The sequence below is a fragment of the Mauremys reevesii genome, linkage group 3 (assembly GCF_016161935.1).
Source record: "Mauremys reevesii isolate NIE-2019 linkage group 3, ASM1616193v1, whole genome shotgun sequence".
NCBI lineage: Eukaryota > Metazoa > Chordata > Testudines > Geoemydidae > Mauremys > Mauremys reevesii.
The window spans coordinates 151535819-151554632 of record NC_052625.1 but is presented as its reverse complement, the minus strand read 5'-3'; positions in this window follow the sequence as shown (position 1 = coordinate 151554632).

The window sequence follows — 18814 nt, the reverse complement described above, 5'->3', positions numbered from 1 at the left end:
AGGGTTGAGCTGTACAGCACTACAAAGGTGCAGACAAAAAAAAGTGAATAATAAAAAAAAGCAAATAGTATTATTTACCATTAAATACCATTCTTGCTTCTTCACCTGCCACATAAAGAAATAATACTATTTGCTTTTTTTTTATTATTCACTTTTTTTTGTCTGCACCTTTGTAGTGCTGTACAGCTCAACCCTTGCTTCCACTTTTTTAGCGCCTGCTGCATTTCCTTCAAATACTAAATTTCTTGGGGGCTTTAGTTGGTCCATTTTCAGTTTGATTCAGCAGATAAAGAAAATATACAGTTCTTAAAGAATAAGTTTGAGGCATAATGTGTGGACCATGAAGCTATGTCATGTGTGCAGTGCAAATTTTTCACCAGAAGTCAGACAGATGGGGAAAGTATAGTGACTGATTTAAATACGTGACTGATTTAAAACTGGCAGTACAATTTTGTGAATTTGGAGAACACTCATTAAAGACCACCTTGTGTGTGGTATTGTGTCAGACTCAGTGGAAGCTAGGTTGTTGAGGGAGACTAATTTTACCTTTGAACATGTGGACATATGTCGTGCAGATGAAATTACTGCAAAACAGTTGAAAGGGCTGGGCAAACCGTAAAAACACATGCACACATTGCAACGTGTGTCCGCCTTTAGTAAGCACCGAGACATGCTGTCATGGACTGGCGGGCATCCGGCTGCTAATAAAAGCCTGTGATCAAAAGAAGTGAAAAAAGCAGAGGCAAATAAAGATTGTTATAAATGTGGACATAACCATGCTGTAAACAACTGTCCTGCATATAGGCAAGAACACTGACAACCTACTCAGGGGAAAAAATGCAAGTATGTGGTAAATGCAAATTGGACTCTGAGTATCAGAATAAGAAAGCATTGCTGGAATTTCAGGTGGAGGAATTTGACTTGCAAGTCATATTGGGCTTACAGTGCAGAGTCAGTATGGTGAAGGAAAACCAGGAATATAAAGATGTATTAGAAAGTTTAAGGTGCTTGCCAGGTAAGCATACCATAAAGATGAACTCACAAGTACCACCAGTAATAGATGTGCCTCAGAAAGTTCCAGTGGTATTAAGGGACAAAGTAGAAAAGGAAGTGCATTACACAGAATAGTTGCAAATAATATGAAAAGTGCAAGAACTTACAAAATGGGTCAATTCTATAATAACTGTAGTCAAAGAACGTTGAGGTGAAATAAGAATATGCTTGGATCCAGGAGATATGAATAAAGCAATATGAAGGAAACATTTTCAATTGCCTAGAGTAGAAGAAATCACCCTCAAATTATCAAATACTTAGTCCTGCCACGAGTACAGGGTACTGGACTAGATGACCTCTCGAGGTCCTTTCCACTCCTACAGTTGTATGATTCTAAGAAAAGCTACAGTTTTCCCTGTCTTAGATGCCAGTAGTGGATTTTGGTAAATAAAGCTGAATGACAAAAGTTCTACACTCTGTATGTTCAACACACCATTTGGCAGGTACAGTTTCACCAGACTTCCTTTTGGCATCTGTTCAGCTCCTGAAGTGTATCATAGACAGGGCCGGCTCCAGGCACCAGCCCAGCAAGCAGCTGCTTGGGGTGGCCAATGGTGAGGGGCGGCACATCCGGGTCTTCAGCGGCAATTCAGTGGCGGGTCCCTCACTCCCTCTCAGAGCGAAGGACCAGCTGCCGAATTGCCGCCGAAGACTGAAGCAGTGGCGGTAGAGCTGCAGATTGCGATCGCGATTGCGGCTTTTTTATTTATTTATTTTATTTTTTTTGCTGCTTGGGGCAGCAAAAACTCTGGAGCAGGCCCTGATCGTAGAGTGATCTAATTGGCATTTGAATGTCTGGGAGGTGTTCAGGTTACATAGATGACATACTGGTGTGGGGAAATAACAGACAAGAATATGAAGAAAGGCTCAAGAGAGTTCTATACAGGTGTTGTGAAAGGAATTAGACAGAGATAAAATATTTTGGGGGGTGATAGAGTTAATGTCTAAGCCAAATTAATTTTGAAAATAAAATTTAATGAGGCATCATGTTCAATATGTTACTAAAATTCAAACATATGACCTTTATCCACATTATCAGTTGTCTTCATCCACTAATATAGCAGTTCTGTTTTTAAACAAAAAAGGAAGTTTGGCATTATCTGTTCTGGATAAACACTTGCTGCTTATGACTTATGGTTCCGTTTGTCACAGTTAAAGGGCAAGAGATACCTTAGATCCCTTTGTAGTCCCTCTCAGGTGAAAGACTTTACTACGTTCATCAGTCTCTGGATACAACCCTGCTGTTCTACCGCTCTTAGACTGGATCCCTGGATTGAACCCCCTGTGTTTGCCAACTGTGATACGTCGACAGGCCCAACTGTCTTTGACACTTGGAAGAAGCTTCTATCTGGGAGCCTGTGACTTCCAGCTGATTAAAGTGACTCCAAACAGCCTCTTCAAAACAAACATATTGTTTATTGACCCAAAGGTACATAGCAGTCAGACAAGAAGGTTAAAACAAAAAAGCCTATAATGCATCTGATTTTATCTAAACAATATCCTTTCCTTCAAGTTTAGGTAGGTTCCACTTAACCCAAGTACCCCCACCTCTGGGCCAGGAGGGACAGACTGCCCTGCTACAGTCTCTGCCTCTACCAGTGTCTCTTTGTCGGGGTTGAACAGTTGCTGACAAATCACCCCCTTCCTTTTTTGAGGGGTTCCTTTTTACCAGTTTTGCCCAAGCTGAGAGATTAGAGATCAAAATGACTCTTTGATCACTCTTTGATATAGCAATTGTATTTTGGGTTGGAGCCTGAAAGTTGCCTCTTCAGTGCTAATAACTCAGCTATTGTCTTTTGAGTGTTTCCTGGGCTGTTACTTATCTAATCCATTGTGTTCTTTCCTGCTTGTTTTTCAACAGCCCACTATTAAACTGAACCAATACATTCACACATTACATAATAGATATGCATTCACTATCTTAATAGCTAGGTCACATATTCATAACATTATTACAGTCATCCCCATGTTCTATACACCATCAAGCTCCTTAGGCCTCAGTTCTGTGAATACTTGTGCACATGCTTAATTTTAGACAAACACATGCCTAAGTCTTTGCAAGAACATATCCTTAGATCTCAGTATGTAATTTCCATTGCCTTCAGTGGGAGCTGCAGACTAGTGCCCTCAGGCAGAATTTGGATCCATAGACTATTTCTCTTAATAGTTCTTCCAGTTTATCTAGCAACTGAAGTCAGTCTTACTGAACAGTAATGTCAGATATTGAGACTTGAGAAACCAAGGAGCCTCTTTCAACAAATATATCTGAAAAAAGAAGCTTTCTGCCAAAAAAATATACCATATTTAGCAAACAGCTGACGGAGTGCTCCACAAAGCAGAAAATATTGATCTGCACAAGCAAGAAAATCAATGTAAAAAGATATGTTTATTGGGGATATGTTTATTGGGGAATTATTGGTTATTAAGGCCTTAAAATAAAAAGCACCCCACAAAATGCAATGCACAAAATTACTGACAAGGCCTTTTTAATTATTTTTAATGATTTACAAATACGATGCTAGAACTTAGAGCAAATGTCCCATAAAAACCCATGTCTGAAGAAGATAAGAAACACTAGACATTAGTGGGGACTCTGATCCCCATAGCTCACCTGTTCAAATAAAAATTAAATGTTATGATGATACATATGTACTGAATAATGATACTAAAATATAGATATGAAGAATTGCTGAATGGTAAAAATAAGAGTTTTGTAGCTATACTTTAACAATTTATAATTATTAAAGTGAATTAGTTTGGAGGAGGTAACTCTTATGCCAAGGCCTTGGCCTAGCTTTTGCCTGGCATGAGTGTTGCCTTGCCAATTCTTCTGTACCAGAGACTTGTTTAGATAATGCTTATTGCTAACAGGACAAAAATTATATTTTGTTATTTCACTGGAAACATTAGATTAAAGGACGTTAATTGGTATAATAAATACATATATGTAATGCTAAAAGTCTCTATGCTGGGGGGAAAAAAGAACAAGATGACATGGAAACATAAGAACATGAAAATAGTATAAACAGCAAAAGTTTTGTAAATCGAAGCTTGTGCATGCATATTGTATGGGTTATGTAAGACACAATGCTTAACATTGACTCGATGAAAACGAATATGTAATATGGAAAAAAAGTATAAAAAAGCAAGTGAATAAGGCCCATATCAGAGAAATACTGCACCAGAAACTGAAGGAATGAGACTGAAGGTCCAGATCAGAGAACAGAGACTGAGGCAACCATCATGAAGTGGAGGAGGGTTTCCTGGTAACCCAGAACTTGGTAACGTAGGCCTCTATCTGTTCTGTCTTATCTGCTTATTGTCTGGCATAAATATATGTTCAGAAACTATGTGACAATACTTCTGTCTGAAAATTTACAAATAAAGGAGAAAATTGATTAAACCTAAATTGGGTGAACTTCTGACTCAGTTTCCCTCCTTCGTCCCCAACATGCTCAATTAAGCATTAGAAATATTAAAAACTGGATTCGATTTGTGGAGAAATGCATCATCTTTCCAAATAATTTTCTCATGTCCACCAATGGCTTGAGTCCATTGCAAATGAATCCCAAAGCCAAATGGCTGACATCATTCCTCTGCCGAAAACTAACAAGAATTTTGGCTTGATATAGAGTACACCAAGGAAAATGTTGACCTAGAAAACAGATTGAAATGGAATAACCTAAAACTAATAAAATTCCCCAAAGTCTTCTCAGCTTGCTAAGGCTACATTTCATAAGTGATGCAAAGATCCAAAATTAGGGACACAAGAGAAGTAAGAGAGCAGGAATCTTAAAATATGTGAGACTAATTTCTTTAGCACACAATAACATTTTCCATAATCTCAGTTTAAGAGTTGATGTAATAGAGGGAGCCCCCTGCACTTGTGGATCTCCTCCTCTCTCTCACAGAAAGGATGTCAGCTGTCTCTGAGCCAATATTCTTCTCTTCCCCTGGATCTAGCAGCAGGTCTGGCAGGTTTAATTTAAGGAGCAAGCCTACAAGGAGTAGGCAGACACACAGACTCCCCAGAAATGTGATATAGCCTACCAACACTCACCTCTTCAAGGAAAGGCTGGTGATTGGAGAAGGCCTAGTAGCATGGCTCCAAAGGAGCTGTGCTGCTGAGGGATTTTCTTTCCATTTAGCCCTATCCATGGTTTTCCCATGGGAGGGTGTAGATCAGGCTCCTAACTGAGAACCTAAGGATCTGTCCATATGATTGGGGACTGGAAAGCAAACGTAGGTCATATTCAATCTAAGCAAATGAAGTGAATATTGGATGTACTGCCAGTCAGTCTTTGCATGTGAAACAAAGTCTACTTCATTTTTACTCACAAATAGATTGTTTTGTAGTTTACTTATCTGTATAGTCCTAGTTCTCATCTGCAATAATTGTGGTATAGTGAAGTGTTACATTAAAAATTGCTAAGTAATGTTTACCACAAAATGATATCTGAGATACCAGTCAATATACAAATAGGGTGTCTTATATACCATCGTGGTGGATGCTGACTTCAGTGGAGATTAAAGCCCTGATTCAGCAAGATACTTTAAGCACATGCCTAATATTAAGCACATAAGAAGTATCAGTGAAGTCAAGGTAAAAAAGTAGCTCATAAAAGTAGTTCTTAAAGCTTCTATAAGATAAAAGCTTTTGTTATATTTTGGTTTAAAACTAGAGCCATACTGTAAAACCAGAATGTTCCATCAGACCAAAATCATTGATGTGTCTCTTAAAAGAGTCTCATAAAAATATTCCCCTTCAGAAGGTACTTGATTTTAATGAAAAAAGTCTGCATGAGTAAAGTTTCATTACTATCTTTTAAAATTTCTTCTTGTTTATTATTATTATTATTATTATTATTATTATTATTTTATTATACCAGGTCTTAGTAATTTCTTTTAAAAAAATCTATGCAAACTGAGTGTGAGTATTAGTGTAAAGGAATTTTTTGGCTTCATAGATTGATAGAAGGGACCATTATGATCATCTAGTCTGACCTCCTGTATAACACAGTCCATAGAGCTTTCCCAAAAATAAGTCCTAGAGCACTGCTTTGAGAAAAACATTCAATCTTGATTTAAATGTTGTCAGTGCCTCAGTTAATGCAATCTAAAATTGCATTTGCTTTTTTTGCAACAGTTTTTGAACACATATGGTTATATTTATTCACCTACGAAGCCTATTTTCCATCCAGTAGACACATATATTTATTTTCAGTGAAAAGAACATCTAGAAGTTAACACAGATAAATATTGGTTTAACCGTGTAAGAGTTTCTCATATTCTTTTCCAATTGTTTTCTCACTTTACCAATACCTTTTGAATTTTAAAGCATTCATTTCCATTCCTTTTGCAAATTTCATTTCCAATTCTGACAGCTTTTGTTTTATAAGAATCTTTATATTAACATCAGCTTTTGAATCTGATATACTCATTTTACATTTTTTCCTGTCTCCCTCACCCAACAGACTAGAATAAATCTCTCCAGGTTTTTGTGAAAAGTATTTTTTTTCTGTTTATAACACAGCTCTATGGCTTTTAATATTTATGTATGCTTGAGGCCATCCAGACAGTTTCTTATGGCACTGAATGTGTTTGTTTATTTACCATTCCAACCATTTCACCTCTGAAGTGTTGAATTTTCTCTATGGAAAAACATTAAAGGGAAATTGCTCAGAGGACCCTGATCATGTAAGTTAAGGTACGTCTACACTACGGGACTATTCCGAATTTGCATAAACCGGTTTTGTAAAACAGATTTTATAAAATCGAGTGTGCGTGGCCACACTAAACACATTAAATCGGTGGTGTGCGTCCACGGTCCGAGGCTAGCGTCGATTTCTGGAGCATTGCACTGTGGGTAGCTACTCCGTAGCTATCCCATAGTTCCCGCAGCCTCCCCCGCCCCTTGGCATTTCCGGGTTGAGATCCCAGTGCCTGATGGGGCAAAAATCATTTTCGCGGGTGGTTCTGGGTACAGCCTCACCCCTCCCTCCCTCCCTGACAGCGGCAGACAACCGTTTCGCGCCCTTTTTGCTTGGTGAACCGTGCAGACGCCATAGCACAGCAAGCATGGACCCTGCTCAGCTCCATACCGCAATCGTGGATGTTTTAAACACCTCGCGCACTCGTGCAGTATATGCTGAACCATGACCTACGAACCGAGGCGAGAAAGAGGCGGATACGGCAGCGGCGATGACAGTGATGAGGACGTGGACACAGAATTATCTCAAACCGCGGGCCGGCGCTTTGGAGATCCTGATGGTCATGGGGCAGATTCGAGCCATTGAACGCCGATTTTGGGCCCAGGAAACAAGCACTGACTGGTGGGACCGCATTGTGTTGCAGGTGTGGGACGATTCCCAGTGGCTGCGAAACTTTCGCATGCGTAAGGGCACTTTCATGGAACTTTGTGACTTGCTTGCCCCTGCCCTGAAACGCCATAATACCAAGATGAGAGCAGCCCTCACAGTAGAGAAGCGAGTGGCGATAGCCCTGTGGAAGCTTGCAAAGCCAGACAGCTACCGGTCAGTCGGGAATCATTTTGAGTTGGAAAATCTACTGTGGTGGCTGCTGTGATGCAATTAGCCATTGCAATCACTAAGCTTGTGCTACGAAAGGTTGTGACTCTGGGAAACGTGCAGGCCATAGTGGATGGCTTTGCTGCAATGGGATTCCCTAACTGTGGGGCGATAGATGGAACCCATATCCCTATCTTGGCACCGCAGCACCAGGGCACCCAGTACGTAAACCGGAAGGGGTACTTTTCAATGGTGCTGCAAGCACTGGTGGATCACAAGGACGTTTCACAAACATCCACGCGGGATGGCCAGGAGGGTTCATGGCCTTGCATATTCAGAAGCACTACTCTGTTTAAACGGCTGCAGCAAGGGACTTACTTCCCAGACCAGAAAATAACAGTTGGGGATGTTGAAATGCCTGTCGTTATCCTGGGGGACCCAGCCTACCCCTTGATGCCATGGCTCATGAAGCCATACACAGGCAGCCTGGACAGTGGTCAGGATCTGTTCAATTACAGGCTGAGCAAGTGCAGAATGGTGGTGGAATGTGCATTTGGCCGTTTAAAGGCTCGCTGGCGCACATTACTGACTCGCTCAGACCTCAGCCAAACCAATGTCCCCTATGTTATTGCTGCTTGCTGTATTCTCCACAATCTCTGAGAGAGTAAGGGTGAGACCTTTATGGTGGGGTGGGAGGCTGAGGCAAATCACCTGGCCGCTGATTACGCGCAGCCAGACACCAGGGAGATTAGAAGAGCACACCAGGAAGCGGTGCGCATCAGAGAAGCTTTGAAAACGAGCTTCATCAATGGCCAGGGTACAGTGTGACTGCTGTGTTTGTTGATGAACACCCAACCCCTTGATTGACTCAGTCCCTGTAAGCAACTCCCCTCCCCTTCGAGTATAGCTTACTTATGCAAATAAAGTCACTCTCATTTAAAAGCATGAATTTTTATTTTTCATTATAAAAAGAGGAGAGAAGTAAGGGTGTGCTTTGGGAGGAGGAAAGGAGGGATGGAGAAGGCCATTAAAAAAATTCAGAGTAACGGCATCCTTCTGGTTGGGCTGTCCACGGGGTGGAGTGGGCGGGTGCAGGAGCCTCCCCACGCGTTTACACGTCTGGGTGAGGACGCTAAGGAACATGGTGAGGGGAGGGTGGTTATACAGGGCTGCAGCGGCACTCTGTGATCCTGCTGCCGTTCCTGAAGCTCCACAAGACGCCGGAGCATGTCAGTTTGATCACGCAGCAGCCCCAGAGTTGCATCCCGCCACCGCTGATCTTCCTGCCGCCACTGCTGATTTTCCTGCCGGTCTTCCTGCCGCCACCTCTCATCTCGGTTGTCCCTCCTGTCCTCACGTTCATCCCTCCTGTCCTCACGTTCACTGGCCTCTTTCCTGTAATTTGAAACCACGTCCTTCCACTCATTCAGATGAGCTCTTTCATTGCGTGTAACTTCCATAATATCCAAGAACATCTCATCTCGCGTCTTCTTTTTCCTCCGCCTTATCTGTGCTAGCCTTTGGGATGGAGGAGGGACGCTTGAAAAATTTGCAGCTGCATGAGGGAGATAAATATTTAGAAAGATACATTTTACAGAACAATGGTTATACTTTTTCACAGTGAAAAGCACTATTCACCTTACATAGCACATGTGATTTCCCTACAAGGTCGCATTTTTCATCTTAATAGTGACTGCTTGCATCTCTGGGGTTACAGATCTCACAGACACAGGTCCAGGCATCAGGATTCAGCTTGCATGCGGCCATGGTAAGCCACTGTCTCAGTGATTTACCCTCCCCCAACGCATGGCTAATACCACGCTAGCTCCTGCTAATCAACAACCTTCCCCTCCCCACCCACTGCTTGTCCGGTAGCTTGGGAAGATCGCCGGTGACCAAACAGAAAAGATCATCGGCATTTCACCCTCCTCCCCGCTACGTGCAGGAAAGTGTTTTTAAGCTGCTGCATTCCACGAACCCAGTAGAAAAATGGCCACCCCCCTTACTTAAATTCCTGATTTTTAACCAGGTTATCCTGAACGATATCACTTTGCTGAGGATAACAGAACAAGATAAAGAGCGGATGCTTCTTGAATGCCAGCAGTCCCGGGACCATACGCTGCGATGCTTTGCCACGCAATGATACCTGATTACTTGCTACATGCATGGCATGGTAAAGTGTCCTACCATGGTGGGCGGAACAAGGATGCCTTGCCCAGAAACCTTCTGCAAAGGCTTCTGGAGTACCTACAGGAGCGCTTCATCGAGATGTCCCTGGAGGATTTCCTCTCAATCCCCGGACATGTTAACAAACTTTTCTAAGTAACTATACTGTCTGCGAATGCATCCCAAGTCCTCAGGGCAAATCAATCATTAAAAAAGGCTTGCTTAAAAAACACTGTTTGCTATTTGCAAAGGTACACTCACCAGAGCTCCCTTCCAGGGCGTCATTCTCTGCAATAGTTGCTTGTGAGGGCTGGGAGCAGGGTAATTCCGTCAGGGTGATAAAAAGCTCCTGGCTGCTGGGGGTCACGGAGTGCTGTGTGCTCTCTGTCTTCCTCTTCTTCTTCCTCTTCATCTTCCCCGTCTGCATAATCCTCAGACATGGCAGAGATTACAACCCCCACCTCGGAATCCACGGTCAGGGGTGGGGTACTTGTGGCGCAGCCCCCTAAAATTCCATGCAGCTCAGCATAGAAGCGGCATGTTTTTCGACCTGCCCCGGACCTTCCGTTTGCTTCTTTGGTTTTCTGGTAGGCTTGTCTGAGCTCCTTAACTTTCACTCTGCACTGCACGGAGTCCCTGCTGTGGCCTTTAGCAGTCATAGCCTTAGAAATTCTTTCAAATACTTTTTCATTTCGTCTTTTGGAACGCAGTTCTGTTAGCACTGAATCCTCTCCCCATATAGCGATCAGATCCAGTACCTCCCGAGCGGTCCATGCTGGGGCTCTTTTTCGATTCTCAGGAGACTGCATTGTTAACTGTGCTGATGAGCTGTGCGTGGTCACCTGTGATGATGAGCTCTCCACGCTGTCGAAGCAGGAAATGAATTTCAAAAGTTCGCGGGGCTTTTCCTGTCTACCTGGCCAGTGCATCCGAGTTGAGAATGCTGTCCAGAGCGGTCAGTGGTGCACTGTGGGATAGCTCCCGGAGGCCAATACCGTCGATTGCGGCCACACTAACCCTATTCCGATATGTTAATACCGATATTAGCGCTACTCCTCTCGTCGGGCAGGAGTACAGAAACCGATTTAAAGAGCCATTAAAATCGATATAAGGTGCCTCCTAGTGTGGACGGTTGTGGCGTTAAATCGGTTTTACGCTCGTAAAACCGATTTAAACGCCTAGTGTAGACCAGGCCTTAGTCACACAAAAACTAGGTTTCCATGTACAGCAGCATCTTTGATAATGTAAAGCATAATAAAATACCATCTATATTTCCAAAGCACAACTTAGATCCTTTTCACTATTATTATGCCATATGCTGGAATTCAAGGATAGCGCAATTGTATACCAGCCAGCTGCTGTGCTCTCTAAGAAATTAGTACTTCATGGCTACTCCCGAATGCCACACTTGAGGATATATTCTAAACTTAAAACGAATTATTAGTCAAGATAACATGTCAAACCAGCTGAAATGGATTTGATAATGTCTTCCGTCTGGCTGATCTGAATGTAATGGGAGATTTTGCTTCTAGCTGTTTTGAAAAACCTTGCAGCACCTTGATAGAGACTGGCAGAGAAAAACAGAAAAAGGAGTTTAAACATCATAAAATTGCACCTCTCCAGATTGGCATAACAATGGTAGTGACAATATCATAATGCTTTGGCTTGTATAAAACTGTAGTTAGTGATAATTAAATAATAGTTTATAGTTAAAAATTGAAAAAGGCGGTTTCTATAGATTCTCTATGAAAGACATCAGAATGGAGGACACAGATCAAATTGACCTCAAGGGGCGGATCAGGGGGAGGACCCATGCAAATGATGACCTCAAAGGGAGGATCTATACAGGAAGGGGAGGATCTAGGCTGGAACAGGATCTATGCTATTATATTCAATCTAATTGGCTGAGCAAATATGCTAATGAGCTGGAATTGAAAAAGCAACCAATCAGAGATGAGCTGGGAAGACTGAAAATAGTATATGAGACCAGCAGCCAGCAAGTCTGAAGATAGCAGCAGCAACAAGCCTCAAGACCATGGCACCAGCAAACTTTAAAACAGCAGCAGCAAGCCTCGCGAGCATGGCAGCAGCAGGTGAGACAGTGGCAGCAGCAGCAGCTAAGACAGCGGCAGCAGTCTGAACAAACAGATCGACAGAGCGGAAGGATCCTGTAAGATGATACAGAGGGATTTTAAGAAACTAAGTGTAAGTTTTACCTTCTGTCTATTTTTAACAGACTGTCTGGGTTTGCCTGTCAATAAAGCTGGATGCCTGCACTTGAGAGAGATCTACCCCACTCATTCTGTGACTGTTTGGCCACTGTTCACAGAATGTCATTGTTAAACTATAACATCTCTCTCTTTAGCGTATAGCATTGTAATGTTTGCTTATGCCAATGTATAGAGGCTTAGTCTGTTCCATTGTAATAAGGATAATATAGTGTAGCCGTAGTGGAGATTTTGTACATGTGCATAAAGCATGTGGCCTATCAGGGTAATCTGATTGCAGGCCACAAGACATTTTGCTGATATTGATGGTCCACAGGCATGGCCCCCTGCAGCTCCCAGTGGCCATGTTTCACTGTTCCCAGCCAATGGGAGCTACAGGAAGCGGTGGCCAACACATCCCTGAGGCCCGCCGCTTCCCGCAGCTCCCATTGCTGGGAACGGCGAACCACGACCACTGGGAGCTGCAGTGGGCCATGCCTGCGGATGGTCAACGTCAGCAAAATGTCTTTCAGCTTGCCAGTGGATTACCCTGATAGGCCGCATGCAGCCCGTAGGTTGCCCACCACTGGCATAAAGGGTCTCTATGTACCTTAAGTATTACATTGTAACTACTATATAGTCTGTCTCCTGTGTCTCCTGCATATTCTGTGTATTTTATTCTATTGCGCTGCTTTAAATATGTGATTTTAAATACAATGCAACTGCTTTACTTTATCTTATGTGTTATAGTGTATTCTTTCTTATTCTATTAAGTGTGTTGTAATTGATATTTTTTTTAATGAACAATATTTTGTTTTCGAAGAACTGCTGCTTGTATGTCAATCCTTTGAGCGGAAGGCTGTATCTGTGTCCTTCCAAGGGTTAGCAGGATTAGCCTGCCCTGGGGAGTCCTCTACGGGTTGGAGATAAGCCCTCTGGTAATACTGTGGCAATTCCTGTAGGGTGAGTCACCCCCTTTCTACCCATTTGGATTTAGCAAATTGACAACTGGTTTATGATCATAGGCAAAACCATTGTTGGAGTACCTTTCAGTCCAAAATTTGGGGTAACATGAATACAACGTGTTCCCATGCATGCTTTCTTTTTTGATAAATATGTTATCTAGTCCCATGATAAGTCATAAAAATGAACAAAAAAAGTTAATTATCCTTCAACATGCTACTGGATGGAGCAAAAGTAAAAACAAATCTTTTTTTAAAGGATGAACTGTCTTGATTCAAAAGATTTTAGAAGCATGCTAATTATAAGAGTTTGCATGTAAAATACTCTTATTTGTGGTCATTTTCCCCCTCCTAAACTGCTAATTTAAAAAGATCCATAAAAACATGATTCTTTATAATTCACGGATTGTGCAATCGTAACCCATCTCTCTCTTCTGCTTGTTAAACTAAGAGGTTATAGTCCTCTGAGTGATACCATACACCAAGTTGCCAAAATTATAGACTTAATATCACAGAGGAGACTAATCTATACGACTAGACAAGAAAAGGGATGACATTGTAACATTTTAGTACAGGAAGATTCCACGTACCCCATCTAGGTCTGTCATTTACTGTTTGTACACATTACTGTTTGGCTTTTTTCTTCTGTGTTTCTCAGACTTCTTGATTTTGTTCATTGTTGCAGCTTTCCGTGCAAGCTTGGGTCATCTGCTCCTCACGTCAGTTTTTCTCTTGATAAAAAGATTTCTCATAAAATCCCTCTGTACCTTATACTTTCCTGACTTCAATTAGCATTCTGTAGCTTCTAAGCCTCAAAATAGTTTGAAAGCATTCACTATATCTATATCCCATAATGTTATACAACAGACTACAAAAAAGCTTTTCCTGATGTACAAGTACCTATATTTAATTAGCTGCAAGGACTCTCAGGCCCAAATAGGCAAGATTTAAATATAAATATATTTTATTTCATATTATTTCATATTATATATAGCGCATGTATTACTTGGGTGTGGAGGAGTGTAGTATTTTGTTTCAGCACAGCTGTTTTTATTTGTGAGTAATCAAAATCATGATCTTTTGTGTTTCTGTCATCAGAAAATGGGACAAAAGAAAATGGGAAAAGGACAAAAGTTGTACCAGTAAGCATGGCTATCTTACGGCAATTCAATGCATGTACGTAGTGTGCCCCTCACCTGGGACTATTAGTATATCTATGCTGTCCTGCACAGCTTGTGCTGCATATTCTCCTGTGGTAACTGCACTGAGCATGATACCCAGGCCCCGTGTACATTAGCATGCTAAAGGGAAAAGTATAACAATGGTGCTGTGGTGCTAATGCAAGGGCACAGCACTGTAGCTGTTACAGAGGCTCATTTAGATAAAAGAAACAAACTACAACAGTAACTTACCAATGAAAGCAAAACTAAATAACATCTTTAAAAATAGTAGGACAAATATTGTGACTCCATTGACTTTACTCTTGATTTCCACTGGAAACAGAATTTGGCCAAGCATCCTCCCAACCTTCCTGGTAAACTAATGGAATAAAGCTTCCTTCCTTTCTGTTCAAACTGATGCTATACCCTCCCACAGCGCTACTGTTAATCCTCAGCTTCTGCTGAGCTCATATGCAGGAGCTGAAAAAGCCTGAGATACCAGGACTCAACAAAGTACCTTAGTGAACTGGTAGGGGAGGAGTACTCTGGATGCCTTGATCACATAGAGCCCAGTCAAATGCCCATTGAAGTAATTGGGGAAGTTTCATGACAGTCTATGGATCAGGCCCATAAGGAATGTCAGCATCATAGCACCTTGAACCTGGATGGAAGCTTAACTTCTTTTCTGATAAATTGATCACTGCTGCTCCACAAACACCAAAGGGCCCACAGCTGTAGTAGCCTGCAGATAGCAAAAGCCCGATGAAGCAAAGGGCAAAAATCACTGCAGATTTGACCCATGATATCAAAAGAATTGAAGACTTTCAGCAAAGAAAAATCTCCAACATACATACATTTAATCTATAACCATGTTGTGGTTCAAAAGATTCAGATTTTCCTAGCCCAAGATCAGCAGTCCCATAGTGAATGCTTTGAGAATGCACACTGCCCTGCTTCAAATTGAAGAGCTCTCAGTTAAAAAACAGTAAGACATAAAGAGAAAGAATCTGCTGAGACTGAGAAAAAGACCACCCGCAAAAAATAAAGTACAAGTGTTTTGTATTTCTCTCTCCTTTCTCCTTCTCTAGTTACCTGAAAATCTGCCTTTTTCCTTTGCTGCTTGGAGTTGTCTATTGTTCTTTTTGTGATTTTATCTCAGAGTTGTCGCAATCCGATGCATAGTTATGGCTCTGTATGGCCAATTGTCGGTCCACGGCCATCTTGTCCTGTTAAAAGGACAAGGCAGCCTCCATCTTGGACCAGGTTCTTGTTGCACAGAAAAGGGCAGAGATGCTATCCTGCCCAGCAACACTGGTTGTGTATGCTTTTCTGTTTTGTTTTCTGGGTCATCTAAGGGTCGGGCTAGTGCCATGTGCAAAGACCTGATCCTGCCCAGCAACTTGTGGTGTCGTGTGCAACATTTTGGTGCTGTGTGCATTTTTCCCGCTCTTTTTGGGCCCGGTCATCTGGAGGTCAGGCTAGTTCTGCCCAGCAACTCCAGAGTACTGTATACAGAGACCTAATTCTGCCCAGATACCCCAGTGTGCCGTGTGCAAATCCTTCCAACGTGGGGTGGCAACAGCTCGAAACCTGGAGGGAGGGGGAACCAGGGAGCCAATCAGATGCTGACACTAGGGAGTGAGACCCTTTCGATAAAACTAGGTTTCCCCCCAGAAAATCTTGTCTTGACCATCGTCTTTTTTGGTGGAGTGTCCGCGTGTTAGCTAAAGGGCCTAATCAACCTTTTGGCCAGGGACTCCTCCCGGTATAGCTAGCTCGTAGTGTGGAGTATCCGCGTGTCAGCTGAAGGGCCCGATCAACCTTTCAGCCAGGGTCTCCTCCCGATATAGCTAGCTTGTGTCGTGTCGTTTTGGATTTGTTATCTTGTGGATTTATCTTTTGGATCTATTTTTTGGTTTTTGGATTTCTCGCTTTGGACTTGGTCCCAGTCGCCTCATCATGCTCCTGGTGTCTGTTCTGCTGGTCAGCTGCGTGCGTCCTGGAGTGCGGTATTTACTTTTTGATTTCTGACAGTTAGTTTGGCTAGCCACTTATTTTTTCCCCTCCCTAACTTAATACCAAGTGCTGCTCAGGATTGTAAATTTGCATATTTGCCTAGCTAGGATGTATAATTGTTCCAGTTGTTATTAAACTGTTAAATGCAGAATTGTTGTTGTGAATGAATCACTGCTCTGTCTGTGTCTAGTGTGTGTGGTTAAACTCGGGAGCTGTCTCTACTTAGAGAATAGCTGACCAAGGGGGTCCAGTCCCCGCGGTCTGAGTGAGTGGAATCTGCCCAGCTGCAGCCGCACCACACTCTGGGTTTACCCTCTGTGTGAAAGCAAGGGTGGCTGAGGCAGTGGCCTGTGGGTCTCTTTTCTGTGTTTGCACCGGGCATCGCCCTGACGAACCTGATTCCTATCTGTGTGATTGGTGTGTCTGAATATCTAGTGTGGTGTGGCGAGCAGTTTACAGTACATTGTTATTGGTTTAAATTTGTTTGCATTGTTTACCTGAGTCCCAGTTGGAAATTGCCTCCTTCCCCGGCCCAAGTTGTAACCTGTCCCTAAATAAACGCAGCCACTTGGCTTTTCAGTGTTACCCTGGTCCTGCCTGTCTTTTCCTCACTCAATACCAAGCTTGAACGAACCCCCAGCTAATTTGGACATGGCGTCACGAACAGGATTGAGTGAGGAAAATCCTTCCCGGTTGTCTGTACAGTCTGTCTGTCCGTGGCGTACCAGGGTCACTGACAAGACCCCAGAGGACGAACTTAATTATTTTCAATACCACGTTCTCCTTAATAGGGGGCAGCCAGAGGCAATTGGGTGGACTTGTATTAGTGGAGGTGGTCACTCAAGCCGCACTTATGCCGCTAGTTTAACTATTGGTGCTGCAGGCTGTCTCCTGACATGCCACATGGGTCTGCGGTTAACCCCCACAGAGGACAGTGACCAGCCGATTTGCCTCAAGGCAGGGGAGGCTGGTGCTGGGACTGATCCTGTCCACCTGGGGAAAGGTGCCCGCAAGGTCCTAAAAGCAGCCGGGGGCACTTGTCCATCAACTATCCCTCCCCCAAGACTCCCAAGCGGAGGTCCTGCACATGAATTGGTAGTCCACTGTACCCCCCTGAAGTGAACCACAGCTTCAGATGTTAATAAAGCCTTGCTTCAGGTTTTTGCTGCTTGGGGCATTCCCTCTGAGGTGCAAACAGATGGAGCTCCTCCATTTACCAGTCAGAGTTTTGAGACCTTGGTTACTAAGTGGGGTGTTCAACTCCATGTTCACCTCCCTTATCAGCCAGATATAGATCCAGAGCCTCCCCCATCTGGAAACCAGTTTTCTCCCCACAGGAGCTAGTGTGGTTGTCTGCCCCAGTAGGTACGGATCAGGGGGACACATGCTCCTTGGGGTCAAACTAGTTTCCCTTTGGGCTCAATTGGCTTATAGTAAACTCCAAGGCCCCCATGTACAGCTCATTCCCTGGTTATTCTTTATGGGTATTATGTTTAAGTTGTATAGTTGTTCCAGTTTAGCTGAGCTCAGTGCATTTAATCCCTGAATTGTATCTGACGGGGACACAGCCCCCCCCCCCTTTCGCGCTGGTATTCTCTGTCAGCGGTGTGACATGTTTTCAGTACGCAAACCCACTATGTAGACCTGGCGGTTTGTCAAAACCCTCTGGGCTGTTAACACTACTGCCCTTTTTTCCATTCGTAATTCCTTGGAGTGGAAGCCATAGTGTGCAAGGAAGCTCCTAGGTCGAATTGGAATCTAATTCGTAATTCCTCAAAGTGGAAGCCATAGTGTGCGAGGAAGCTCTGAGGTTGAATTAAAATTTTTCTGCCCCCACCCCCCTGTCAGAGGTGTAGTAAACCAGACATTTAAGTCCACCTTAGTTACCCTTCATCATAACTGGCTTAGCCGGAGATTCTAACAGGACCTGCCCTAGGGCTCGTCCTATTCTTCCTTTTTAGTTTCAGGTTGACAATTCCCTTACTAGCTCGTTTCAAGGGACAATGTTGTCTTCGCCTGCGTCCTGGGTGGAACAACATCTCTGCCATCACCCAGCAGTTGTCGTCCCTGGCTGTCCGCATCCGTGAGGACCGTGAATCCTGGGACTGGTGGCAAACTACTTTGTCAGGCTGGGGACTTGGACAATGGGCACAATCCTTCAAATATTGGCTAATTGCAGCAGCAGTTGTTATTGTTGTTTTCTGCTTAAGCCTTGCATGTACTAAAGCTTTGATTAATAGAGCTGTGTCTGCACTCCCTGTTCAAGCTGTGTATTCTGCCTTCGAGGCAGCTGACGACCAGTCAGACTCTGAGCTTTCTGTTTGAATTCGGTTTTTTCCCTTATATTCCCTAGGTTCGTTCCCTCCTAGGTGTAAGCTGACCCTCCCGTGATGGACCGCCAATCGGCCACGGGGGCATGTCGCAATCCGATGCATAGTTATGGCTCTGTATGGCCAATTGTCGGTCCACGGCCATCTTGTCCTGTTAAAAGGACAAGGCAGCCTCCATCTTGGACCAGGTTCTTGTTGCACAGAAAAGGGCAGAGATGCTATCCTGCCCAGCAACACTGGTTGTGTATGCTTTTCTGTTTTGTTTTCTGGGTCATCTAAGGGTCGGGCTAGTGCCATGTGCAAAGACCTGATCCTGCCCAGCAACTTGTGGTGTCGTGTGCAACATTTTGGTGCTGTGTGCATTTTTCCCGCTCTTTTTGGGCCCGGTCATCT